Source organism: Alosa pseudoharengus, unplaced genomic scaffold (genome assembly GCF_046254945.1).
Source record: "Alosa pseudoharengus isolate Yale_2024_CS ecotype anadromous, Long Island Sound unplaced genomic scaffold, YU_APseudo_1.1 YU_APseudo_1.1_scf_3, whole genome shotgun sequence".
Classification (NCBI taxonomy): Eukaryota; Metazoa; Chordata; class Actinopteri; order Clupeiformes; family Clupeidae; genus Alosa; species Alosa pseudoharengus.
The window spans coordinates 270,133-280,000 of record NW_027468718.1 but is presented as its reverse complement, the minus strand read 5'-3'; the positions used below and the strand labels follow the sequence as shown (position 1 = coordinate 280,000).

Here is a 9,868-nt window from a genome sequence, read left to right as displayed (position 1 = left end):
CATAGGGTTACGCTGTAGTCATCTGATTTATTTCAACATAGCCTATTCGTCCCATAGGGTTACGCTGTAGTCATCTGATTTATTTCAACATAGCATATTATTTCAACATAGACTATTCGCCCCATAGGGTTAGGCTGTAGAGTCATCTGATTTATTTCAACATAGCCTATTCGCCCCATAGGGTTACGCTGTAGAGTCATCTGATTTATTTCAACATAGCCTATTCGCCCATAGAGTCATCTGATTTATTTCAACATAGCCTATTCAGCCCATAGGGTTACGCTGTAGTCATCTGATTTATTTCAACATAGCCTATTCGCCCCATAAGGTTATGCTGTAGTCATCTGATTTATTTCAACATAGCCTATTCGCCCCATAGGGTTACTCTGTAGTCATCTGATTTATTTCAACATAGCATATTCTCCCCATAGGGTTACGCTGTAGAGTCATCTGACGTTGGTCTCCAACATTTTCCAACATCTTGAATTTCCCCTTGGGGATCAATAAAGTATCTATCTATCTATCTATCTATCTATTTATCTATCCAACATGGCGCCCATGATTTGAGTTGGCCAAACTCTCTCTATATACAGCTCTGGTATGCAGTGCCCCCCCTCACGCGCACACATACATACATACATACATACATACATACATACATACACACACACACGTATGCAGTGCGCCCCCCCCCCACACACACACATACACTCATACATTTACACACACGTATGCAGTGCCCTCCCCACACACACCTCACACAAATGCACAAGCACAGCATCAAGTCAGAGTACTACACACGTATAGACACAAACACACACACACACACACACACACACACACACACACACTGCACACAAATGCAGCTACACAAGTGTAGCTTCCAGTCCGAGTCAGTTCAGGTGATTTTAATAATGATGACCCATATCCCCTGTGTTGTACATTTTAATAATGACGACCCGTATCCCCTGTGTTGTACATTTTAATAATGACGACTCGTATCCCCTGTGTTACTGAAGTTGTAATTATTTCATGATAAAATGCCCCATTGCCATGGCGATGCTGCGAGTCGGTGACTATGGTTACATGCACAACATATTCAGATAAATCCAAATTCTGTTGGTATTCAGGTTTACATCTTTACATGTTAGTAAATATTTATACTTATTTAGGTTGTTGGTAATCTGCTTTTTAGTATTATAAAAGGGGTTGCCCACTTATTCTTGATCTGTCAGTAGAGCACGCAAAACTTCTTTAAGTTTGTTGCACCCCTTTTTAAAGAGGTCACCATTGCAGTGCTTTCGCCCATCAATTAATTCCATTCCATTAATTCCAATTACATTTCAGCTTTCAGGTTTGAATTCATAAATTGGCCTCATCTAGCCTAGTTAGCGTGCTAGGCCTCATCTAGCCTAGTTAGCGTGCTAGGCCTCATCTAGCCTTGTTAGCACACTTGGCCATTTGTGGGCCTTTCCTTTTGTATCGTAAATCCTCATACGCCCACCTGTACGACATGTACAAATGAGTTGCTAGCGCGAACGCTGTGGTTTGTTGTTTTGTGCTACATGTAGCCTCTAGCTAACCGGCTGGAAAACAAATTGTTACATTGTATTTCACGCACAGCAAGAATGCACACGTGCAACGTGTAATGCATGAATTGGTGACCTGACTGAAGCAGCAATGTAATCTAGTGTATAAGAGCATTGCATCGACATTAAAATGACCAACACAGTACAAATGCAAAGAAAATGCATGTCATCTCATCTCAACTATGGGCGCAACCAGATAATGTCTAATAAGGGGAGAACCGCCACTCTCGGGAAACTTCCGGTTTCTGAACTGGTTGCAGTTCCTTTTCTGGTTCCACATGAGGGCGCTCACGAATAAGTGCAGAATGAATGGAGGTCTATGGAGCTGTACCCCTCAAAATCCACTTTTCTCGGGATATCATTTTTTAAACGGAAATTTGAATGTTGCATTCGAAAGAGGGGGCAGAGAAAATACACACAGCTGAGTATTATATTTTTTGAGTCACTTATTTGTTCTAAAAAGCCTTTCAAATGCGTCAATGACGTCATTCATTAGCAGAAAGCTAGTGTGTTGAGGGCAACAACGACCCAACCTAAAGAAATCAAAAGAACGTAAGTACTCGTTCATTCAACTTTTGAATTCATATTGAGCCTGCAGAAACCACAATAAAATCTTCGATTTTTCAACGACAACCAGGTGAAAGAGACAAATTTAGCCGTCTAGCTCCATAGACCCCCATTGTTTTTGCACTTCGTTATCGCCCATAGCGGAACTGCGACAGATTGTAGGTACAATGAAGTTAATAGGGAGTGATCCGGCTCTCCGTAAACGGGCTCTGGCGCAACCATGTTTGTCGTAAGGTCGTATGGCTTCTTCTTCTTTCCTTTTAAATGGCGGTTGGCAAACATCTTTTGGAAGCATTACCGCCACCTACCGAAATGGAGTGTGAGTCTGGATATATTTAAATCTTAATAATAGCTAAAAAAAAAAAAAAAAAAAAAAAAAAATCAATAAAGAAAGAAAAGGAATTAGGTTACTCTATATTCTTCCAATCAGAAAGGTCGTATGGCCACCTCGGGGTACCCTCAAGAACTCCGAGGTAAAGGGGGCGTGCCTGCGTGTAATGCCGCAAGAAAGCTGGGTAATGTACACTTTACAACTCGGGTGGGGGATTTACGATACAAAAGGCACGCTAGGTCTCATCTAGCCAAGTTAGCACGCTAGGCCTCATCTAGCCAAGTTAGCACGATAGGCCTCATCTAGCCTGGTTAGCATGCTAGGCCTCATCTAGCCAAGTTAGCACGCTAGGCCTCATCTAGCTTAGGTAGCATGCTAGGCCTCATCTAGCCTGGTTAGCATGCTAGGCCTCATCTATCTTAGGTAGCATGCTAGGCCTCATCTAGCCTGGTTAGCATGCTGGGCCTCATCTAGCCTGGTTAGCATGCTGGGCCTTATCTTCACTCCAGAAGTGCACGCTTTTAGCCACACTTTTCACCATGTTGCAAAGTTGCCAGAGCAACAAACCAAGCTGCCTAAATTCCTTGGATGAAAATGCGTAAATTGATACGTAAATTAATATTTCGAAAGGGATATTGATATTCTGGGTAGTACAGGCATATGCTAAGGGTCTTATTTAGGTTGTTAGTAATCCAAATATAATCTTAATTGGGTTATGGTGATTGGGTTAAGGTGTTCACGACTCATACGCATTTGGTATTTCATTATTCTGAGTAAAGCAGGAATATGTTGTGCATGTTTCCTAGGCAGTGTGTGGTGTGCAGGCGGTTGCCTGTAGCCTGTTTATATAATCTGTCTCTTTTATAAAGTCTGTTGATATAATCTTTCTCTTTTACAAAGTCTGTTTATAAAATCTGTCTCTTTTATAAAGTCTTTACATTTGTGCCAAATGGGAATTACTAGGAATTCCATTGTAGCGTGTTTCTGTAAAAGGACAACACAACCCCCCAAACACACACACACACACACACACACATGCGTAACTTAAGATGCATCTACAGTAGTGCACTGTTAGAAATGTGCCATCATTTGTGATATTAAAGATATTTTAATGGATATTATGTTTGTATTTATTACACTTCCATGGTTTTAAGACCACATTGGCAGATAGATATACAATTAATAGAGTAGTCTGTTATTAAAAATAGAGTATAACAAGTTAAAATCTCCCTTCTTCCTACTTCAGTAACTTTTTTTTAGATGCGGCAGACGTGATGGGGATGGATAGTTTCCTGAATGAAAGTTAGCAGCGTCAGAGCCCGTCTAGACTAGTGTGAAAGACAGAATAGGAAAGACTACATTTCCCACTAGCGCCGAGCTACGTTCATGACGCAATAACGTATGACTCTCGCGGGTTTGCTTGTGCAGTGGCGGTTCGTTTGGAAAATCGACCTATTCCTGTTGCGTTGATTTTAGCTGCTACCAGGTTAAAAACGTTGCACTTCAAAGGTAAGTCACCGTGTTTACATAACTTCTATTTCTTAGCCTGTAAACGCGTTGGTTTCGTTGCGAACCGGGGTTATGTCAACATCTTCGGAAAACTGGTTTGTGTCAACGGCTGGCATAAAGCAAGGCAACCTTTCTGACGTTAACTTCATCCAAGGTAGCTGTTGTTAACGTTAGCTGATGCTTGCATTTGTACTGTGAGCAACACACTATTTTTTACACAGTTTGGTCTTAGATAAAGTACTTAAGGTAAAGGGCCAGCCAACTTGACTTGACGATAGACGCGTCTGTTTAAGTTACCTTCTCGGCTACTGTTAACGTTAACGAGTTTGTCAGCTGATCAGCTAAGTTATAGTTAACTGAAGCGGTCGTATGCTGCGTTAACATGTAAAAGGGGATAACGTTATGTATTACAGTACTGTATCACATGTATCGTGTTTATTTTAGGCAGGACGTAGAAAGACCAGTCACGCAATCAGGCGAAATATTCCTTGGTCACCGCTAGTCTATGATTTACGGCTCCCATTCATCTCAAACTATATTTCGAAAATGTGTTCAAACTGACGCCGGTGAATTTTGACAGCAACCATGTCACTTTAATAATAAACTACGTTTTTGCGTTTTTGTACAAGATACAGTATACAACTAACACAGCAAGAATAACAGAACTCCGTCTGAACAATGTGGGGAATTTTTTATGAAAACTGTCAGCTCCTAAGACTGTCCATTGCTCAGATATCTGCTAATCTAATTAAATGTCGAATGTCAGAATTTTTACATTCAAAAACTAAACCTTAATCATACACCACAATTGATAAAGGAGCAAGTTTAAAAATTTAAATACAATTGATCGGATGGATTAGGCAAATTGTTAAGGAACTACAAGGATTTGATGCACTCCTTCCTAATGTGAAAGATACATTAAATATCTAATGACCAGGAGATGGCGCCATTGCACTGTGCCAGGCAGGGCGAGGATTTGGAGGGTTACGGCGCTGATTCACTAGCACGACACGACATATATATAAGCTTATATGACAAATAAGGGTGAAACAGCATTTTTTTTTTAAAAAAGTTTGAAATTGCTTGAGAATTGTATGAATTTGTAAAGTTCAAAACCGTAAGAGGTTAGCAGATTTTTTTCTCATTATTTAATTAATTAAGCTTTTCTCACAACTCCAGGCAAAATATGTCCTGCGGTGTGACATGCCATTACTATAAAATTCAAATATTGAAATATCATTAATTTCAAATACAAATCAGGTATGTTTTAAGTTAAAGTATTCTTAAAGAATTATCATTGAAATTCTGCATATATTGTTTTTCGATTATATTCTTTGCTTGTGCCATGATTTACCACTCACTCCAGTGGAAATATTGTGTAAAATGAGAAAAAATATTTGAAAATGTTAATTATGTTTTTCTATAGTTATATTATGCAATGTTTTCAAATGTATCTAATTATTTAAGCTAGTTAACATAGTAAAAGTCATTTAATTGTGTTTGAAGTGATGTCACACCACAGGACGAAATGAGACACTGTATGAATATTTATGGTGACATTTATTGAATACTTTTGTAACAAACAAATTAATTTGCATCTCTCTTTGAACATTAATGAAAATGCAACATATCAGTAGTAGTGTATGAATTTTAACTAAAAACGTAGTGAACAAGACATACTGAATAATTAACATTTTGGAGACGTCAAATCAGACCCAGTCATAAAGAACATTAATTTCTATTTTTAACTTAAAAGACTAAACAAATATTTTGTTTCTTAGTAGAAAGTCATTAAAATCATGAAATCATAAAATAATTAAAAGCATATTAAAATCATCAATTCAGCTCTTTGAACAAAGATTCCAGTGAACAAGAGAAATTTCACAAACAAAAAATCAGACCATAAACATGACAAGCTGTTAGAGCCAATATAAAAAGATGTAAAAATGATTTCATAGGAGAAATGGCAAACTTATATGTTGAACATGAGCCAGTCCATGTCCGTTAACTTTGCAACTCGACCATGAGGCTCAGGCTCGGAAATCTTACCAATTATTTCACTCCGCGAGTAGTAAACAGTATCTTCTTTGTCAGGCCACTGGAAGGCATTCTTGTTTCCATGGTGATCCATACAGTTCACCTGTATTTCCTTTCCCTGAATATTCAACACTTGGCCCACATATCGTTTCTCATCATATTTTACTATGATGAACTTTCCCACTTCAAAAATTTGGTCTTGATCACTTTCAACATCTTCATCCAAGAAGGACGGGGTAGGGATAGGGGTAATCTCTTGAGCTCGACTGTCACCACCCATTGTGACTTTTGTTACCTTGAAGCAGCCACACACTTTTGGGTAGCTGCAGAAGCAACTTCCTGCCCTATGAAACAGCTCCCCTGGTGTTGTAGAGTAAATGTGGTGTAATGGCCTAATATGCCTTTCACAGCAGGGAGCACAGGGAGGAGCAGTTTGTCCTTTTCCTCTGTCCATTTCATTTGGATTTGCTGGATAAGAAGTCAAAGAGGGCCTCTGCAGTTTGCAGATCAGCTCCCCTTTGGACAGCCTGATCTGCCGTCCGCTTCACAAGCGCAAACCCCATCAGGAGCTCCTTTTCCGTGGCCACGTTCACTATAATTCCATGTGAGACACTGGAACCCCCAGGTAAACGGTAGTGTAGTCATTAGGAAACAATTCGACTTCTTGCTATACTGTGTCACAGGACCATCACTGATGACGTGGAGTGACGCAAACTGTGTGTCATGCTGCATTTGGAGGTCTTCAACGACGGGCTGTAAGCGAGCCAATACAGCACGCTCATCATGCAGCACGCTCATTGCTCATCATGCAGCACGCTCATCATGCAGCACGCTCATCATGCAACACGCTCATCATGCAGCACGCTCATCGCTCATCATGCAGCACGCTCATCATGCAGCACGCTCATCATGCAGCTCGCTCATCATGCAGCACGCTCATCATGCAGCACGCTCATCGCTCATCATGCAGCACGCTCATTGCTCATCATGCAGCACGCTCATCGCTCATCATGCAGAACGCTCATCGCTCATCATGCAGCACGCTCATCATGCAGCACGCTCATCATGCAGCACGCTCATCGCTCATCATGCAGCACGCTCATCGCTCATCATGCAGCACACTCATCATGCAGCACGCTCATCGCTCATCATGCAGCACGCTCATCATGCAGCACGCTCATCATGCAGCACGCTCATCATGCAACACGCTCATCATGCAGCACGCTCATCATGCAGCTCGCTCATCGCTCATCATGCAGCACGCTCATCATGCAGCACGCTCATCGCTCATCATGCAGCACGCTCATCATGCAGCACGATCATTGCTCATCATGCAGCACGCTCATCGCTCATCATGCAGCACGCTCATCGCTCATCATGCAGCACGCTCATCATGCAGCACGCTCATCGCTCATCATGCAGCACGCTCATCATGCCTCAGAGACTTTGAGACTGTTGCGAAGCTCTGAATGGCCGTTTTGGTGTAGGCAACCACTGTACGTATGGTTACTTGGGTTCTATTTCCACCAAAGTGGAAAGATGGAATTTCTGTGTTCAGTTTGAATTAGGGCTGCACGATATATCTAAAATCTATCGTTATCGCGATATCAACACTTGCGATGGACATACCGCAAAGATTACTTAATTTTCGATAAATTCGATACATTTTCTGTGCCGTGCGCATTCCATACAGTCTATGGTGTATTCACATTCTGAATGTCAACATATTTTACCAAACTGATGCGGTCATGCAGCCCAAGAAGCCCGTCCCCTACCAGTTTAGGTGTGTGGTGTTTTAGGTGTTAAAGCGGGAGCTAAGTCGTGATGGCTGAAAATAGTGAGTCGAGCGAGGTAGGCTACACTTGGGTGAAGAGGAATTAGTGACTAAAAGGAAAAGCACGTCTGTTATATGGGAATATTTTGGTTTTATGAAGGATGCCGTGTTACAAACACAGCGCAAATGCGTCCTTCTCCACCGTGTTAAAATAAACAATTTCTTTCGTTATCGTTATATCAGAAGTTGTCTTTCACTGTCTGTAAGACTTGTATTTCATGATTTGCATTTAGCAAAAGCCCCAGACAGCAGCACAGAGGTAATCAGGATTCGTTATTTGTAAAAGTTGTTTAACCTACTTCTGGACTGTGCGATTGCAGCCCAATTACTTTCACTTTCCGCTGCCCTCGTAGTCGGCATGCCGGTAGCCTAATAACGTGGGATGCGCAGCGTACTGTATGAGGTTACAGACTGAGATGATTGCCGCGATATAGCTTAAGTAGGCCTAGCTTCTTTGCTAGGCCCATCGAAGGCTGGCAATGTGGAATATTCCGCTGGTTGGTGCACAAGTGTTCAGATTGGCTGTCCACCCGTCTTTTATGAGGATTAGGAGCAGATCTTCCACACAACTTCGATAGCCTAGTCAGTAGGTCTCTTAGCTGTCCACTTTCATCAGGCCATATAGGCTACATGATATTTTATATTATTTAAAAATTATACATTTATTTCTGTAATTATACATTTACCCCCCCCCAACCCTACAGTGTATGTTTGCAGCAAGCAGAATGAAAAAAAAAACATTAAATATACTGCTCAAAAAAATTAAGGGAACACTTCAATCATACACTGAATCACTCTGTCACTGTTTGGTTCTGAGCACAAGTAAAACTTTTGAGGCGAGTGTTTTATTTTGCAAGAACTGTCAGACATTCTGTGAATGTAGTTTGAGAATGGAGAAAAGGGTGGAAGGTTTCAAAATATGTGTGGAAAACCTTTATTGAGCAGTATATTTAAATATCGCAAATTATATCGTTATCGCAGTACTCAATAATGGTATCGCATATCGCATGTTTTCCTAATATCGTGCAGCCCTAGTTTGAATCCATAATTTTCAGAAAAATCAATGTGCAACAACAAATCATTTTCTTGCAATTTCTCCTTTAACTCCCTCATTTTGGCTGATTGGTGCATCCAATTGAATTGATGGGATGCAATTGACTCCAGGTCACGCTGGAAGGTCTCTGCCAGCGTTCCCTCAACCCCTTTTTTAGCCCAGTTCGTGAACACCTTCTCCCCTACAGTCACCTTAACCCGCTCCCACCTACAGAATTCATCAGGATTGTGTGAGTTGAGACGCACCTCATCAAAACAGCAGTTGGTGCACTGCCTGTACATACATTTTTGTTCCTCTGTGTTACAAGTAATGGAGGAAAGAAGATTAGACAGGCTTTTGGTTGAAATCATGCCTTTAAAAACCAAAGAGTCAATCAGTAAGCACATGTTTTCATGCTGGTAGCATGCACAAGTATTTCTATCTGTTGGCCTGGTCTCTGTAATGTATCAGTAAGCGCATGTTCTCATGCTGGTAGCATGCACAAGTATTTCTATCTGTTGGCCTGGTCTCTGTAATGTGCTTGGGCCTGTAGCGAGCAAACTGATGGTACGACATGATAGATACCATTCAGAGTCCATTCAGTGGAACCACAGCTCACTCATGGTTTTGGTCAAAACCCGCCGCTGCATTTTGTTGTTTTTCTGGCCCACAGTATCTCTTTTCCCTGCCAAGAGCCTGCTGTTTTCATCCCTGCCAAGAGCCTGCTGTTTTCATCCCTGGAGAGAAAGTTGGTGACTTGCTGTTTTCATCCCTGGAAAGAAAGTTGGTGACTTGCCGTTTTTTTGTGTCGCAGCTCTTTTCGTTGAAGATCTGAGAGTAGGTTGACGTGCTTTCTTAGCTTTATACCAGCGATGGTTTTGAACCCTCATTTTACTATTGGCTTTTTTCATGTCATCGAGCATTGCTTTTAGCTCCTTGTTTTCTCTTTCCAGCCTCTTAACTTTTGC

The 9,868-nt window shown here is 41.2% G+C and overlaps 2 protein-coding genes across 2 annotated transcripts in view; both read left to right on the top strand.

Moving 5' to 3' along the window:
- LOC143099986 (transmembrane protein 50B-like) overlaps positions 1–3,603 on the top strand; it is an 18,522-nt gene extending 14,919 nt beyond the window's left edge. Inside the window, exon 7 of the mRNA XM_076262881.1 lies at positions 1–3,603. This exon is cut by the window's left edge and continues 3,122 nt beyond it. The gene's annotated coding sequence lies outside the window, so the exon portion shown is untranslated.
- Positions 3,604–3,922: 319 nt separating this feature from the next.
- cpap (centrosome assembly and centriole elongation protein) overlaps positions 3,923–9,868 on the top strand; it is a 98,145-nt gene continuing 92,199 nt past the window's right edge. The window contains exon 1 of the mRNA XM_076262880.1: positions 3,923–3,996. The gene's annotated coding sequence lies outside the window, so the exon portion shown is untranslated. The remainder of the gene's footprint in view (positions 3,997–9,868) is intronic.